A 17,837-nucleotide genomic window follows, 5' to 3' on the forward strand; every position below is an offset into this window, starting at 1 on the left:
GGGCAGGAAAGTCCATGAGAATCTTATCTCCAATAAACTACACAGAAAAAGACAGAAGTGACACTGTGGCTCAAGTGGTAGAGGCTGGCCTTGAGCACCGAGAAGCTAAGAGACAGAGCTCAGGCTCTGAGTTCAAGCCCCAGGACTGGTAAAAAAAAAAAAAAGCAGAATTAAATTCAAATTAAAAAATTTGACCAAACAGCTCATGATAAAAAGAAAAGGAGGGTGAATAAAGGAATTCTAACAGCAATATAAAGATTTTATGTGGTTATTAACAACTCAGGCATTATATAATTTTGCAGTTGATGAAGCAAGGATTCTGTTAAAACTTAGAAGCACATTATTTTCTGGGAAAGATTCTGTTTCCTTACTTCACTGTCTTTTCCAGTTTCCTTTTTCACTGTGTTCAGCCTGCACGCATCTTCTCAGTGTCACTGTTGCTTCTGCAGTTGCAACTCAGTCCTAAATGGGACCAAGACATGAGAAAGGGTATCAATGTATGTGAAGTAATGCACCTTCCATCTGCGAATGTAATGTAACCCTTCTATTAATTACAATAAAAAATATATGGAAAAAACAAAAAAAAGAATCACCATAGCATCACTTTATGAGAGATGAAGCAGAGGAAGCTGTAGTGGACAGAATCTCTTTTCCTAATTCATTTTTACAGCTGTACACAACGTGCAGGTAGAGAAAACAAAATAAGGCTAGTAAGATACAAACCAGTAATTTACAACTTCTAAAAATGGTCGTAGAAACAGCATGTTAGGAAAGGAAACTCAATTGTCTCTGAAAATGGATCACAACAGGATAGTCGTAGAGCTTGAACTCTAGGCCTGGGCTCTGACCCTGAGTTCTTCAGCTCAAGGCTATCACTCTACAGCTTGAGACACAGTGCCACTTCCTGTTTTCTGGTGGTTAACTAGAGATAAGAGTCTCATGGACTTTTGTGTCAAGGCTGACTTTGAACTGTTATCCTCAGATATCAGCCTCCTGAATAGCTAGGACGGCAGGTGTGAGCCTGGCACCAGCTCAAAGCCTAAACCTTTTAACACTGTTCCACCAATGAATTCTGATCCCTCTCTCCTAGCTAAGTTTGAGATACATTGGCAGAAATAAGTAGTTGATGTATAGCTTTCTAACCTCAAGAATGGACATCCTGCCTGATGCGGTAGTGCCTGTAATCCTAGCTACTCAGGAGGCTGAGATCTGGATCACGGTTCAAAGCCAGCCTGGGCACTAAAGTCTGGGAGACACTTATCTCCAATTAACCACCAGAAAATGGGAAATGGAGTAGTGGCTCAAGTTGTAGAGTTAAAATCCCATAGCTGACAAAAAGAAAAAAAAAGAAGGCATGTCCTTCAAGATGTAATAATTTCTGAAGGTCTTCTTCATTCAAAGCCCTGATCATCTTAGTTGGCAAATTCTATTATTCTGAAGTTCCCAGATTTAAAAAAAGAGACATTAAAAAAGTCAAGTATGTGTGCATGTGCTCTATGAAAATATACCAGATGCTACATTGATTTTCATAGGCAAAGTTTCTAAGCATTTATAATTTTACAGTAATCTAAAGGTTCATCCATCTCATTTAAAAAAAATCACTGCTCTGGAATGTCTACTTAAATTATCTATTGAAAAGGTTTCCAAATTAACTATTTTAACATCCAATTTCTAATTTTCTATAATCTAAAAGATGCCCTTTTTGGGGGGGGCAGTGCACGGGTCATGGGGCTTGAACTTGGCCTGGGTGCTGTCCCTGAGATCTTAAGCTCAAGGCTACCACCCTACCCTTGAGCCAAGCCCCATTTCCTGTTTTCTAGAGGTTAATTGGTGATAAAGAAACTCAGGTCCTTTTGTGCCCGGGGCTGGCTTTGAATCTTGGTCCTCAGATCTCAGCCTCCCGAGTAGCTAGGATTACAGGTGTGAGCCACCGCGCTCACCCGGCAACACAAGTCTTAAGAAAAACCAAGTGGGAGTATGTGAGACAAGTAGCATAAATACATCTTCTGAAGAAACAAGTAAACATAAAACACAATAATGATTATAAGCCAGATGTCATGCACTTCATTAAAAAAAAAGGTTCGGCTGGGAGTTTGGCCTAGTGGTAGAGTGCTTGCCTAGCATACATGAAGACCCGGGTTTGATTCCTCAGTACCACATACATAGAAAAAAAGCCGGAAGTGGCGCTGAGGCTCAAGTGGTAGAGCTCTAGCCTTGAGAAAGTCCAAGGACAGTGCTCAGACTCTGAGCTCAAGCCCAGGACTGGCAAAAAAAAAAAAAAGTTTCATCATCCACAGCAAATCAAAATCAAGCACTTCTTCCTGAGTAAAGAGCCTCTCTTGATCTCAAATCATTTGCCAGAAAACCTAAAATTCCTCCTTAAAAAAATAAGTTTTTTTTAAAAGAAAAGGAACATGTGCTTAGTTTTTGCATATTCTGCTTGATTGAACTAGAAACAGAATTTTCTTAATTCCTGACACAAACTGTACTAAAAAATATTTGTAAGGGTTTCAGAAAAAAATTTCTAGCATAGTACTAGCATAAAAAGCCACTATCAAATATGACTACAATTTCACATTTCTCACGAAGACTCACTTAAAAATACTATAAATGCCAATCACTGGTGGCCCAAGCCTGTAATCCTAGCTACTCAGGAGGCTGGGATCTGAGGATCGTGGTTCAAAACCAGCCCAAGCACGGGAGTCCGTGAGACTCATACCTTCAATTAACCACCAAAAAAACTTCAAAGTCCAGCTATAGCTCAAGTGGTAGTGCTATCCTTGAGCAAAAAAGCTTAGTGACACTACCCAGCCCCTGAGTTCAAGTCCTAGGAATGGTCCACACATACACAAATACTATAAATTTTCACAAAACCAGAATTTACTCTATTTGAATAATAGTTTAAATATGCTTTTTCAAGTTAGATGAAGAAACAAACCATTATCAGACCAGATTACCAGATTACATTTTAAAATAACTCAGGGTCTCTTCGTAGTATTTTCTAATCTTCAACAAAGAAATAAAAAAGCATCACTATATTCCTTAATTATTATAGGGAGAAACCCACTTGGGATGATTTGTCTTCAACATTTCCTGCCCACAGCTGGGATGCGCTTCCCAGTGTAATTGTACAAAGCACAAGGATTCCAACAGTCACAAGGTAACTATGACAGCAAGGCACAGTTATCTGTGAGATCACAGAAACCATACGATGTCGAGTTTTTGGTGTATCGTTGGGGTTTGAACTCAGGGCCTTAGACTTGCTAGGCAGTCACAGTATTACTTGAGCCCATGATGTAATTTTTTTTTTTTTTTTTTTTTTTTGCCAGGCCTGGCTTGGACTCAGGACCTGAGCACTGTCCTTGGGCTTTCTCAAGGCTAGAGCTCTACCATTTGAACTATAGCATCACTTCTGACTTTTTCTGTGTATGTGGTATCGAGAAATGGTACCCCGGTCTTTGTGCATGCTAGGCAAGCACTGTATCACTAGGCCAAACTCCGGGCCCCTTATTCCAGTTGTTTTCATCTTAAGTAGTTGTACAAAGACATTTCAAGTCAACATATCAGTTTATTAGTTCAATGCATTTTGTTCACCATTTTCCCCATCTCTCTCAATCCTCCTAGTTTCATAAGTAATTTCCTTTATATACATATATGCACATATGTGTGTACATATATTGCACACACACAGGTGCTGGGGCTCATGCCTATAATCCTAGCCATTCAAAAGGTAAGCTCCAAAGATTAATATTCAAAGCCAAGCTGGGCGTGGAGGCTCACACCTGTAATCCTAGCTACTCAGGAGGCTGAGATCTGAAGATCCCAGTTCAAAGCCAGCCCAGGCACTAGGCACTAAAGTCCATGAGACTTATCTCCAAGTAATCACTAGAAACCTAGAAGTGGCATTGTTGCTCAAGGGGTAGGGCAGTAGCCTTTTGCTGAAGAGCTCAGAGACAATGCCCAGGCCCAGAGTTCAAGTCCCATAACCAACAACAACAATAAAAAAAAAAAAACCCCAAAACTCAAAGCCAGCCCAAAGGGAAAATTACATGAGTCTCTTATCTTTAATTAACCAGCAAAAAGCTGAAAGTGGAGGGGTAGCTCAAGTAGTAGGGCACTATCTTTGAATGAAAATACTAAGCCACAGCATGAGGCCCTGAGTTCAAGCCCCAGTACCAGCACCAAAATAATAAAATCATAGTCATTTTAGAAAGCATGAAGTGGCCTATCACTGAGGTTTTGATTTTCATTTCCTTAATGACTAATATGCTATCTTTTAAAATTGTTTACCTTATTGTTACTATAAAGGTAATGCACAGAGGGATGACATGTGTCAGGTAATACAATGTCTTCCTTTCATACAATGTCTCCTCTTCCCTCTCTGGCCGTCCCTCCCATCTCTACTCACAAGTTCATCAACGTCTACTGAGTTTCACAGTTGCAAATTCACCCTTTTTCCTTTGAGTTCTGTATTCTCCCTCCACCCCTGCCATGCTCCTGAAGATATATACATGAATACACTACATGAATATCTTTTTATGTACAGCTATTTGTGTACCTTCTTTAGAACAACATCTTCAAATCCTATGCCAATATTTTGACTGACTTATCCCCGTTGCTCAGCTCTAAGCCCTTGGGAGATTTCTAAATATTTTTTTCCCATTCTGTAAGATGTACTGCCATTTGGTAGTATTCTTTGGTGCACAAAGTTGTAAATTTTGTTATAGTCCAGTTTGTCCATTTTTTTCCTTGCTTACACTTCAGATATCTTTTCTTCTTCTTTCTTTTTTTGCTGGTCCTGGGGCTTCAACTTTGGGTGCTGTCCCTGACCTGTTTTGCTGAAGGCTAGCATTCTACTATTTGAGTTACAGCTTCACTTCTGTTGTTTTGGTGGTTAACTGGATAAAAGTTCCACAGACTATCTGGCCTGTGCTAGCTTTGAACCATGATCTTAGCCTCCTGGGTAGCTAAGATTACAGGCATGAGCCACAAGCACCCTTGCTTGCTCTAGCAACATTTCTAATAATCGATTACCAAATTCACATATATATGAGCCACTGGCACCCAGCTAAAAATCTTTTCTTTAAAAATGTTTGGCTAAGTCTGTGAGAAAACAATTACTTAAAGTTATAAACACAGCCTGGATGGATACAATCTGTTCTTTCGTATCAAAATTAGAACTGAAGACAACACAGTAACTTAGGAAAAAATATCTGCAGAGCTTCCTAAGACTAAGTAGTTTCAAGGAAATTGTATATTCCTCTAAAACAATGCCATTGAGACTGGTCAACTGTTTGAAAGGCATGGATGGCTTCAGTTCCTATATCTAGTATCAACATTTCAAAGCTTAGTTTAAATCGCCTCTTAATACACAAGCCATGTGAAACTACAACTTGACGTCATCTAGCAGTATCAGAATCAAATGGCTAATAATTTCAGTCATAAAATATTATCTAGATAGTGAAAATTTTAAAAAAATCCACTTGGGGGAGAGAAATGGGGACAAAAACATGAGAAAGGGTATCAATATGTGAGAAGTAATGCATCTACTACCTGACAAATGTAACTGTAACCCCTCTATACATTATCCGGACAATAAAAAAAAAATCCATTCACATTAGCAACCAAATCCCAGGAAAAAGAAACCCAATTCCATCCATAATGAAAGTAAAGACAATAAAAATGTCTTCTGGAAGGCGCTTAGAGTCAGTGTTTGTCAGGGGATGTTAGGAATTACAAATAATGTTTGTTTGTTGCCAGAAAGTTTAAATTGAAAAGGACAAGGGGAAAGGGGGCAAGTTAATTTAAAAAAAGAAAAAAAGGCCCAGGAAAAACTAGGGAGCGGAATAACCAGCTACGTAACTGACTCAGGTAAGGAACATTTTGAACAACAGCCCTGGGGATGTCGTACAGTGTGGAGGGAACTGCTGGCTGGCTGAGCCGAGTACCAAGCTGTCAGGTGATCTCCTTATCACAGGCAGTAGTAAGTCTGGTCAGCAAAACATCTACGGGAGGTGCACTCTCATGGCATGAGTTTTGCCATATATTCAAAGAGGCTCCTCTATTAGGTGGAAAGCACTTAATTTCCTCTTTGGTCCTGCCAATTGCAAATGAGGCCTGTCTCATGGACCCATACAATTTCCCATCTATAAGCTAATAAATACTTGTGTTTCTCCCTCCATATTTCTTCAGCTTTAATTGTACTCAGTTCCCCTGAGTGCACTTTCTAGACGCAAGGAGATAGTGGGCAATGCCTGAGGAAATAGGCTAGAGGTGGTCGTGCAGAGGGGAATGAACTCCGCAAGAAATGTGGCTGAGGCAGGGGCAAAGGGCTGTGGTCTATTTTGTGACAAGAGTTTAGTCTCTCAAACTCAGAAGTGATATGCTCAGTACCCTGAGTACATGCTAGCCACTTCCATCTGTGGATTTTGCTTTTAGATTGTATTTGCTAATGCCTGGGGGTATATATATATATATTATATATATATATTTTTTTTACTTTTGTTGTAGTACTAGGTGTAAAACACAAGGACCTACTGCTTGCTAAACAAGTGTTCTACCACTTGAACTTTGCTCCCAACCCTTTGGCTTATTTATATTTGTTTTTGAACTAGGTTTGGTTGCTAGCTTGGGAGTTGGAATATTCCTGCCTCCATCTCTCAAATTACTAGAATTACAGGTGTGTACTACTATGTCCAGCTAAATCTGTGTTGCTGTTTTTTTTTTTTTTAATATTGTTCCAACTGAAAAAGCAGACCGGCTACATACCCAGGGCATCATGGTGTGCCCAAGCCCAAAATGCCGAGCAGCAAGGAGTGTAGGCCAGGCTTTTAAGCTCAGTTCTAGGGCTGGCTGGAGTGAGGAAGCAACTGCCCACTCTCAGTGGACTTAAAACATTCTGAACAACAAATGCCACAAGATCTCATACGATGGTTACTCTCCTGACTGTACATGGAGCCCTCTAAAGGCTTGCTTTCCTTTCTTTCTGTGAGGGGAGATTTTGCTTGATGCTATTCTGTGTCCAAGAAGTGAACTGCTGAGATGTCTGTCTGGGCCTTGGAGGCCTGCTTCAATTAGGTTCTCTGCACTCTCTGTGGTGGTCCTAGTTAAAAGCTCCTGGAGCCAGCCCTTCACTGCAGGGCAAATGTCTGCTTTGCAATCCCTGTAAGACAGGAAAAGGGAAGCAGATGGCATATCAAGGTTTATGATACAGCTGCAAACTAGTCAGTCTTACTTTTAAATAGCCAGTTCCTATACACATCTGCCAGCCTGACAACAGAAAAGCAGATTGTGGCATTCCTATAGTGGAATATTACTCAGCAATACCAAATAAAAAATATTCATATAATTTTTATTTCATGGGTGGATCTGAAAATTATATTAAACAAATGAAGCCAGACATAATAGCAAACACAGGCTTCTGTTTTATGGAATTTTAGAACAGACAAGAGTAGAAATTAGAAAAGACATTATCTCTGAATGCTGAAAACTAACAAGAATTATTCCAGGATGATAAAAATGTCCTACATAAGGCTTTATGTCAATATGGACATTCATATCAATATAGATATTTCCTAAATATTATTGAATTGCAGTTAAATTATGCTAAACTTTTTTATTTTTTATCAGTTGTGGGGCTTGAATTCTGGGCCTGGGCACTATCCCTGAGCCACCTCGCCCGGCTTATGCTAAACTTTTTTAAAGTGAAAAACTTCAAAAATATTTTTTTAAAGCACAAAGATAGTTTTTCAAAGTGTGGTAAATATGTATTCAAATATACCCCCCTCTCTCTACCCCCTTCTCTTCCTTTTTGCTGGTCCTGGGGCTTTAACTCTGGGCCTGAGCACTGTCCCTGAGCTTCTTTTACTCAAGACTAGCGCTCTACCACTTGAGCCACAGCATCACTTCTAGTTTTGAATAGTTTATTGGAGATAAGAGTCTTAAAGACTTTCCTGCCCAGGAACATTTGAACATGATATCTTCAGATCTCAGCCTCCTCTATGCTAGAATTATAGGTGTGAGCCACTGGTGGCCAGCTTCAAATATACCTCTTTAAACAAAACAAAGACAATCTCTATCAAATACAGTAACAACAGGGGATAAACCATAGGGGGAAAAATGAAAGAAAAAAGAAATAACTTCACATAGTACATTAAAAACAACCACCACAAAGAAAAACCTCTTGTTTCCATATCTTGGAGTTCATTTCACTTAGAATCATATCTATTGAGCTATTGTGATTCTCTGCTTTGATGATCCTAGACATACTTCACTTAATCTGATTTTTCCCAAGTCTTTCTGAATTAGGGAAAGGAAGGGGAACAACAAAATGGTAAGACAAGGGACAAAGGGCAAATCTATGCATTGGCAATACTCACAAGACAATATGTTGGAAATGAACTTTACAATTTGAGGGGGAAGGGAAAGTGGGAGGAAAACATGGAGGGATAACAATGTTCAACAAGAAATGCTCTCACAACATTATATATGTGACTGTAACACTTCTGCTGTCACCTTGACACTAAAATAAAAAGACAAATCTCTATAAAACTATATGGAAATGTATCTTAATGAATTAATTCTTCAGGCTTAATTACATAAAGAATTCCCTCGATTTACTCTTATTCTAACCTCCATGTGAGGTATTTTAAAGCTTGCTTTAGGAACAGAAAGTACAGTACACAGGACGGACACATTAATTTGACTTTTTTCTGGCAGTACTAGGGTTTGAGCACAGGGCTTCCTACTTGCTAGACATATACTCTGCTACTTGAATCACATCTCTATCCTTTTCTGTTCTGATGATTTCACTTTTGTTCTCCTATTTATTCTTCCCATGTAGCTGGAATGATAGGTTCACACCATCATGCAAACAAACATTTCGCCCAAGCTGACCTCAAAACATGTCTTCCCAATCTTGGTTTCCTAAGCAACTTGGGTTACAATTATGAGCCAACAGCACCTGGCATCTGTTAAAAAAAATCTCCTGGTTATAAAAAATCTCCTGGGTTTGATTCCTCAGTACCACATAAACAGAAAAAGTCAGGTAATGCTCAAGTGCAGAGTGCTATCCTTGAACAAAAGAAGCTCAGGGCCAGTGCCCAGGTCCTGAGTTCAAGCCCCAAGACTGGCAAAAAAAAAAGATTTCACGTAAATATATTTCTTTTGCATTCTCTTTTATAGAATTGATACTCTAGACAAGTCTGTTCTTTGAGTATACTTTTTTTTCACTTGGAGTCATTGCATGAGCATTTTCCCTGTCATTAAAATCTTTTAAACATTTACTTGTTAGCTTAATTTGTTTGCTGAATTTTATTTGAACTGCATGGACTTGTCATAATATAAAAACCACTGTCAAGTATCTAAACATGTTTATTTTTGTTTTTAACTTCATGTCATTTCGTGTATAAATTATTGTCTTCACATATGATTATTTCCTGGGTCTAAGAATTCAGAGACTGAATTCTTAGCACAAAGAACAGGAATTGCTTTAAGGCCCATGGTGCTCAACTGATGCTTTTTGTTCTACAGGAGGGTCTGTATTTCTACACCCTACTTGCATATCTGCCTCCCTCCGCACTCCCACACGAACAGTTTACTAAATTAATGTGAGAAATACATCCTAAAAATTCTTTGGGGGCTGGGAGTTTGGCCTAGTGGTAGAGTGCTTGCCTAGCATGCACGAAGACCCAGGTTCAATTCCTTGGTACCACATACATATAGAAAAAAGCCAGAAGTGGTGCTGAGGCTCAAGTAGTAGAGCTCTAGCCTTGAGAAAGTCCAAGGACAGGGCTCAGGCCCTGAGCTCAAGCCCAGGACTGGCAAAAAAAGATTCTTTGGGGAAGTGGTGCTGTGGTTCAAGTGGTAGAGCACTAGCCTTGAAGCAGATTTGCTCAGGGATAACACCCAGGCCCAGAGTTCAAGCCCCACAACCAACAACCAAAAAAAAATTCTTTGGTACTCTGACACTTTTCAGACATAACCAAAAGGTATATGAGTATTCATGATTCATATACTATGAAACAATAGTATTAATTTCTTCTGTGTCTTAAAATGACAAATGTAAAAGATGTATTATTTTATGAGTATACTTACATATTGTAAAAATATAAAAGGAAGAATTTACAGCAGCACAAAAACAACATGAAGGATGTTATCAATACTAGCTATACAGAGGAAGCTTCAAATTGACCCAAGCTAAAGAAGGCACCTCAGAGAAGGTTCTACAGAACCCTTGGGGGCAACAAACCTAACTTGAGAGACAGCAGAAGCCGGATGCAGAAACACAAGTGAGCCATGAAATGTCTGGAAGAGATACATCCTCCACTCTTCTCAGAAAAGTTGGACTGTGAGAACAGCTCTCCATAATAAAGTGTCAGCTGGAGAGGACCACACACCTGGGAGCTAGGACTGGAGGTTGCAGAAATTGCACTATAAAGGATAAGGCACACATACTTACAAGCCAGCTGATCCTGAATCCAACTCTTAGCTAGACAACAGTTCCTGTAGTCTGAGTTTACTTCTGAAAGAATAATTCCCACATGGGCTGAGAATGCACTCCACTTACCACTCAGCACACACACACCAGATTTTCAACGCTGGCAGCATTTCAGAATCATCTAGGGAGCCCTATAAAGACACCAAAGGCTCTGTCTCCACAACCCAAGCCCATCATCATCTAGAGGACACAGGTTCAGGCATTTATGTGAAATACTGTCCAGATAAATTCAGTAAAGACTCAGGATGGAAAACTACTCATCTAGATTCTAATTTGTATATATGAACAGAAACTCAACTTTATAATAAACACTAAGAAAAATGCTAGATTGAAAAGTTACGTTTAACTGAGCAGAACAGATGAAACAAACAAAACAATTTTAGTATTCTCTAAAATATCTATGAACCTGCCTTGTCAAAGACCTATGATGATACTGAGAAGGGAAGAGCAGACGTTATTAGTAAGGAAAAAAAGAAACTAAACTACAAAAAAAGAACAAAACTACAAAAAAAAATCTTACTGGACACTGGTGGCTCATGTGGTTCAAAGTGCTAGAGGGCTAGCCTTGAGTTGAAGAGCTTAGGGACAGCACCCAGATCCAGAGTTCAAGCCCCACAACCAACAACAAAAAAAAAATACTCTACATATCCAACACAGTAGTCAGGCACTGGTGGCTCATGCCTGTAATCCTAGCCACTCAGTTGACTGCGATCTGATGGTTGTAGTTTGAAGCTAGGCTGGACAGAAAAGTCTATGATACACATCTCAAAAAAAAAAAAAGAGTTCTTTCCCTCCGGCGCGCCACTGAAGATTCTGGTGTTGCCATGGGTCGCCGCCCCGCCCGGTGTTACCGGTATTGTAAGAACAAGCCGTACCCACAGTCTCGCTTTTGTCGAGGTGTCCCTGATGCCAAGATCAGAATCTTTGACCTAGGGCGGAAGAAGGCAAAAGTGGATGAGTTTCCACTTTGTGGACACATGGTGTCCGATGAATACGAGCAGCTCTCCTCTGAAGCCCTGGAGGCTGCCCGTATTTGTGCCAACAAGTACATGGTAAAAAGCTGTGGTAAAGATGGCTTTCATATCCGAGTGCGACTGCATCCTTTCCATGTCATTCGCATTAACAAGATGCTGTCCTGCGCAGGGGCTGACAGGCTCCAGACAGGTATGTGGGGTGCCTTTGGGAAGCCCCAGGGGACTGTGGCCAGGGTTCACATTGGCCAGGTAATCATGTCCATCCGCACGAAGCTGCAGAATAAGGAACATGTGATTGAGGCTTTACGCAGGGCCAAGTTCAAGTTCCCTGGTCGCCAGAAGATCCACATCTCCAAGAAGTGGGCTTTACAAAGTTCAATGCAGATGAGTTTGAGGACATGGTAGCTGAGAAGCGCCTCATCCCTGACGGCTGTGGAGTCAAGTATATCCCAAACCGCGGTCCTCTGGATAAGTGGCAAGCCCTGCACTCATGAGGACCCCCACCCACCGAGCTACATCATCACACCCACCCCGCTGACATCATGCTCACCAATAAAACGTGCATTGTATCCCCCCCCAAAAAAAGAAAAAAAATTTTAAGAGATTCATCTCCAATGAACTAGTAAAAACTCAGAAGTGGAGGTATGAGATGAGGCCCTAAGTTGAGTTCTTGCTCTAGTGCCATAAAAAGGTGGAGGGGGGGATACACATTTTATAGTCCCCAATTCTGGTTCAGCAACACTGAAGGCTGTAATCCTAGCTATAAGAGTGCCAGCCTCGGGGCTGGGAGTGTGGCCTAGTGGTAGGTGCTTGCCTAGCATGCACAAAGAGCAGGGTTTGATTCCTCATACTGCATACATAGAAAAAAGCGGCAAGTGGTGCTGAGGCTCAAGTGGTAGAGCTCTAATCTTGAGAAAGTCCAAGGACAGTATTCAGGCCCTGAGCTCAAGCCCAGGTCTGGAAAAAAAAAAAAAGAGTGCCAGCCTAGCAAATGCAAAGCTCTGAGTTCAAATTCCAGTATCACCCCCCCAAAAGGCAGGTAAAATGCCAGGCTTGTGGTGACACCAGCATCATCCTGTCCCTCACGGTGCTACCCCTGCAGTGCTTGTGAGATCTCTATCCTCCTGACTCTTCCTTCCGTCTATCTACTCCCTGCCATGGTGAAATGTATGTTCAAGGAAACAGCCCTTCTACCAAGACCACAGTATCCAAACTCTCTGCAATCATTTTCCACTCAGACTGTTTTACTGTTGATTATTAATGCTATCATTTAAATATTACGTACTCCAGATTAGCCTCACACTGACATCCTTCTGCCTCAGCTTCCAGAGTGCTGGGAAATTAGACACATGCAATCTCTCTCCATTGTCACCCTGCCAGAAGGTTTTCAGGATCTCTTCCTGAGCACAAGGCTAATCATGTCACATTTTGAGTCTAGGCCTCTCCCACCTTTCCAACATCATCTTCCATGACTCTAATCACCCTTAGGTTCCCTGCACTACAAACTCTTGCTATTCTCTATTCACTGATAGGGACAGTATTCACTGTCCCATGTTTTTAACCTTTACTACTTGGCACACTCTTCCTCCTACATATTTTATTTTATCTCCTTCTTCTCTCTCTTTTTTTTTGTGGCAATACTGGACCTTTGAACTCAGGACCTTGTTTGTGCTAGGTAAGCACAGTACCAATTTGAACCATATCACAGTCTTTTTTTTTTTTTTTGGCCAGTCCTTGGCCTTGAACTCAGGGCCTGAGCATTGTCCTTGGGCTTTCTCAAGGCTAGAGCTCTACCACTTGAGCCAAAGCACCACGTCCAGCTTTTTTTTCTATGTATGTCGTACTGAGGAATTGAACCTGGGACTTCATGCATACTAGGCAAACACTCTACCACTAGGCCAAACTCCCAGCCCCATAGTCCTTTTGTTGTTGTTGCTGCTTTAATTATTCTTGAGAGTCTTGAGCCTTTGGTTGGGATGGCTTTGAACTGATCCTCTTACCTACATCCTCCTGTATTGCTGAGAGGCCAGTAATACCAATCTTACTGGTTGAGATGGTGCCTCGCTAACATTTTTGCCCTGGCTAGAGCTTAGAATCACAAACTTCCCAATCATTGCCTAACAAGTGGCTGGGATCCTAAGAGTGGAGCCACTATACTCAGCCCTCATTTGGTATATTCCTATTGGTCCTTTAGGTTTCAGTTTACATACTCTTTTTTAAGAAGTTTTCCCTGGGGCCAGGAGTTTGACCTAGTGGTAGAGTGCTTGCCTAGCATGCACAAAGACCAGGGTTCCATTCCTCGGTACCACATACATAGAAAAGATGGAAGTGGTTCTGTGACTCAAGTAGTAGAGCACTAGGCCTTGAGGAAAGCACAAGGACAGTGCTCAGGTACTGATTCATTACCCAGGACAAAAAAAGGAAAGTTTTCCCTAAGTACCTTGGCTTCTCCTGCTCCAATTACTGGTTGATATCCTTCAGTTGGTCATTCTGTTTTCAGCATTCTCCCTCACTTAACATTCCAAATTGTAATTTCCTTTTACCCTTCTGCATCTATTAAAAAACAACAACTGTAAATTACCAGAGGCCAAGGGTCACATCTGACACTCTTTTCTATGGAAGGTATTTACATTAATAAATACCAGCTATATAAGAATGCCAGCTTACATTTATTTTCTCAAGCTACTCCAATAGATGCCTGGCTTTCTTTGAGGCTAAGTCCTCGGATTCTAGAGGAAATAATATTAAACACTGGTGTCAAGAAATCTTTCTTCTAAAGATTGCTATCACTAACATCTAGAAGGTTACTGCTTAACCTTGGATATGACAATTAACCCACCTAGACCACTATTTTCCTCATTTATAAAGTAAAAGTGCAGCTGGGCACTGGTGGCTCACGCCTGTAATCCTACCTACTCAAGAGGCTGAGATTTGAGGATCACTGTTCAGAGCATGAATGAAAGTCTATGAGACTCTTATTTCCAATTAATCACTAGAAAACCAGAAGAAGCACTGTGGCTCAAAGTGGCTGAGCTGAAGAGCTCAGGGACAACACCCAGGTCCAGAGTTCATGAATGACCAGAAAGAAAGAAAGAAAGAAAGAAAGAAAGAAAGAAAGAAAGAAAGAAAGAAAGAAAGAAAGAAAGAGACAAAAGCAAGCAAGCAAGCAAGCAAGCAAGCAAAAGTGTTTAACTACCCCATGAAGACTTCTTTCATTTATAAAATTCTATAATACTGATATGTCAATAAGACATTATCACCAAATAATTTCAAGAGAACATGGTTTCATTTAACACTTCAATAACTATATCAGGGCAGAGACTATGGCTTAGTGGTAGAGTGCTTGCCTAGTGTGCATGAAGCCCTGGGTTCAAAAGACTATATAAATAGAAAAAGGTGGAAGTGGTGCTGTAGCTAAAATGGTAAAGTGCTAGCCTTGTGCAGGTGATGACAGGGATAGTGCCCGGGTCCTGAGTTCAAACTGGAAGACTGGGAAATAAAACAAAACAAAACTACATCAAAATAACCAAAACTGGTAGAAAGAGAGAACAGGATAGCAGTTAAAAGCATGAGCTCCAAGTGGTAGAGCCTTGGTATGGCATGAGGCCCTGGGTTCAATCCTTAGTAACACACACATACACACACACCCTTAAAAAAAAATGCTCTCTTGGGTAAAATTTTCCAAAGGTCTGGCTGTGCTTCTCATTGACTGGTGTTATTTAGCTATGCTAACAATAATTAGCTAAACCATCAGTTACTCAGCTTCTATAATTTGAATTTTTTCACTTCTAAAACAAAATTAACAGCAGTGCCTGTCTCAAAGAGTTACTGAGAATTAGGAAGATAACACATGTAAAATGCTAACATAATGCCTTGTACAGAGAAAAGAATCAATGCTGACTTCTGTTACAATTTTAAACTATTATCTAAAATAATGCTATTGGCAAGAGTAAGAAAAATATACCATAACATCAGAATGACAGTTACTGTTCAGAATGCACTTTCTTCCCATATCTGAAAACTGTCTTTTTAAATTAAAAATGCAGGGCCAGAGGTGTGGCCTAGTGGTAGAGTGCTTGCCTATCATACATGAAGCCCTGGGTTTGATTCCTCGGTACCATATACAGAGAAAAAGCCAGAAGTAGTGCTGTGGCTCAAGTGGTAGAGTGTTAGCCTTAAGAAAGCTCAAGGACAGTACCCGGGCCCTGAGTTCAAGCCCAGGATTGACAAAAAAATGCAAAAAGATATAAAAGCAAATAGAATAATTTTATTACCCCAAATTAGCCACTTACAATTGAAAACATTAAAAGTCTTCTAAAAAATTCTACCAGTGAATTTACAGATTGTAATATTGCTTCTTGAATCCCACTCCTTCCTTTCACATTTTTCGACTTCCTTAGGGATTGTTTAACAATGATCAGTGCATGACAAATTACTCAGTATTTGTCTGAAAAAAATTATTTCACTCACATTCTTTTTTCCCCATATATTTTTATTGTAATTAATAGAAGAGTTACATTATATTCACCAGATAGAAGGTGCATTACTTCACATACATTGATACCCTTTCTCATGTCTTGGTCCCCATTTTCCTTCCCCCATTCACTCACATTCTTGAATGGTAGCTTGATATCAAATGACAGTTCTAATAATAATTTAGATGTTCCATGCAGTTTTTTTTCCATAAAACTTACTACCCTCTTTCACATTACATTTGTTTATGATATGTTGTACTTTCTGTGTTAGGCTCATCTAAGATGGTCCTCAATGATCTCTGGTATTCATGCCCTCATGTAACCTCCTCTCCTGGAATGTGGGCCAGACTTACTGACTCACTTCTAACAAATAAAATCCAGCAGATGTGTTACAATGATTAGGTTATACAGGGACCATGACTGTCATGTTGGGTACTCTCTTCTCTCTAAGATGGTACCTCTTCTAGGAAGCCAGGAGGCTTTCTCATGCAGAAAGATGAGAGGGCCTGAGAGATGGGCCCTTGTGGTTATTGACTAAGAAGTCGTAATCACCACATGAGTGCTTCCCTCTTCCTAGTCAATCTTTTAGCACTACATTCCCAACCCTCAGCAACTACAGTCCTATAACAGAGGTACCCATTAGGCCTGTTCACTGTGTTAAGATGCTAACTTTCTAGCTTATTTATTATGCAACAATAGATAGCATGCTCTTATGTATAAAACAAAATATAACATCAGATGTAACAAGAAAGAGATCACTTTATGATGGACATAAATTGAAATCTGAAGTAAACCAAAGATCTTTTTTTTAATTTTATGTTTGACTGTAATTTTACAGCCGCCTTTTCATGGACTCAAGATCTCCACAAGTGTTAGAGACTTTTGCTAAATGCTGTATTTCCTTAGCCTAGAAAAGTGACTGGCACACAATATTCTCTTAGTAAAAATATGCACACATAGTTAAAATCCACACATGGTTAAAACTACATGCTATAGGGTTAATCACGATTGACCACAGACTATTTGATGAATCAATGCTGAGATTTACCATGAAGATAACTCAGGGAAGCTCACGGGCAGAAAAAAACTGGCCTACAGAAAGTAAGTCTTAGATGGCTAGAATATTTAAAAAGATCGTAATAATGAGTGACTGTTGTCCTTAATGTACTATGTTATCTCTCATCTCTTTTGCTGTCCCTTGGTTATCTCATCTTGCCACAGTATTTTACCTTGGTATTTGATATATTGTATACATGCTTATTTGGTTATTTGAAATCGGATAGGGAAGGGGGGAAAACAAGATGAGGGGTGGGGGTGGGGAGAGGAAATGGGGACCAAGACATGAGAAAGGGTATCAATGATTGTGAAGTAATGCATCTTCTATCTGGTGAATATAATGTAACCCTTCCATTAATTACAATAAAAACATATGAAAAAAAGAAAGAAGATCATAGTAACATGTACAATTTGCCATAGGTACTTCTTTTCCTATCTTACAACAAACAAATTCTTACCCTTAGATTTCTGAAAAGCATTTTCACACTTGGAGAGTGGCTATCCTAGATCATCTTTAAAACTCCTTTGAATTTCCAGTGTTGAAGTTTTATTTTATGTATTCTGTAATTATTTAACACCAAAACTGGGTAGACATATATTTGAAAAAATTTCAGAAGCAAAAAAAAAATTTTGAGGTCGGGGGCTGGGAGCTTGACCTAGTGGTAAAATACTTGTTTAGCATGCACGAAGACCTGGGTTCAATTCCTCGGCACCACATACATAGGAAAAAGCCGGTAGAGCTCTAGCCTTGAGAAAGTCCAAGGACAGTGCTCAGGCCCTGAGTTCAAGCCAGGACTGGCAAAAAAAATGTTTTGCCTGTCTCTGAGCTTTTTT

The 17,837-nt window shown here is 40.0% G+C and overlaps 1 protein-coding gene and 1 pseudogene across 5 annotated transcripts in view; one reads left to right on the plus strand and one right to left on the minus strand.

Annotated features, from left to right (window-relative positions):
• Zhx3 (zinc fingers and homeoboxes 3) overlaps positions 1-17,837 on the minus strand; it is an 83,573-nt gene that overhangs the window by 43,280 nt on the left and 22,456 nt on the right. For 2 of the 5 annotated variants that reach the window (XM_090352371.1, XM_090352375.1), the window contains exons 1-2: positions 3,068-3,311; positions 372-462 (exon numbers count right to left, since the gene is read on the minus strand). The gene's annotated coding sequence lies outside the window, so the exon portion shown is untranslated. Of the gene's footprint in view, positions 1-371; positions 463-3,067; positions 3,312-6,768; positions 6,953-17,837 lie in introns of those variants that run through there. The other 3 variants (XM_090352372.1, XM_090352373.1, XM_090352374.1) reach the window with 2 other exon arrangements.
• LOC150050483 (large ribosomal subunit protein uL16-like) lies at positions 11,289-12,045 on the plus strand (annotated as a pseudogene).

The sequence above is a fragment of the Megascapheus bottae genome, chromosome 18, assembly GCF_031878675.1.
Source record: "Megascapheus bottae isolate mThoBot1 chromosome 18, mThoBot2.hap1, whole genome shotgun sequence".
In the NCBI taxonomy this organism is placed as follows: domain Eukaryota; kingdom Metazoa; phylum Chordata; class Mammalia; order Rodentia; family Geomyidae; genus Megascapheus; species Megascapheus bottae.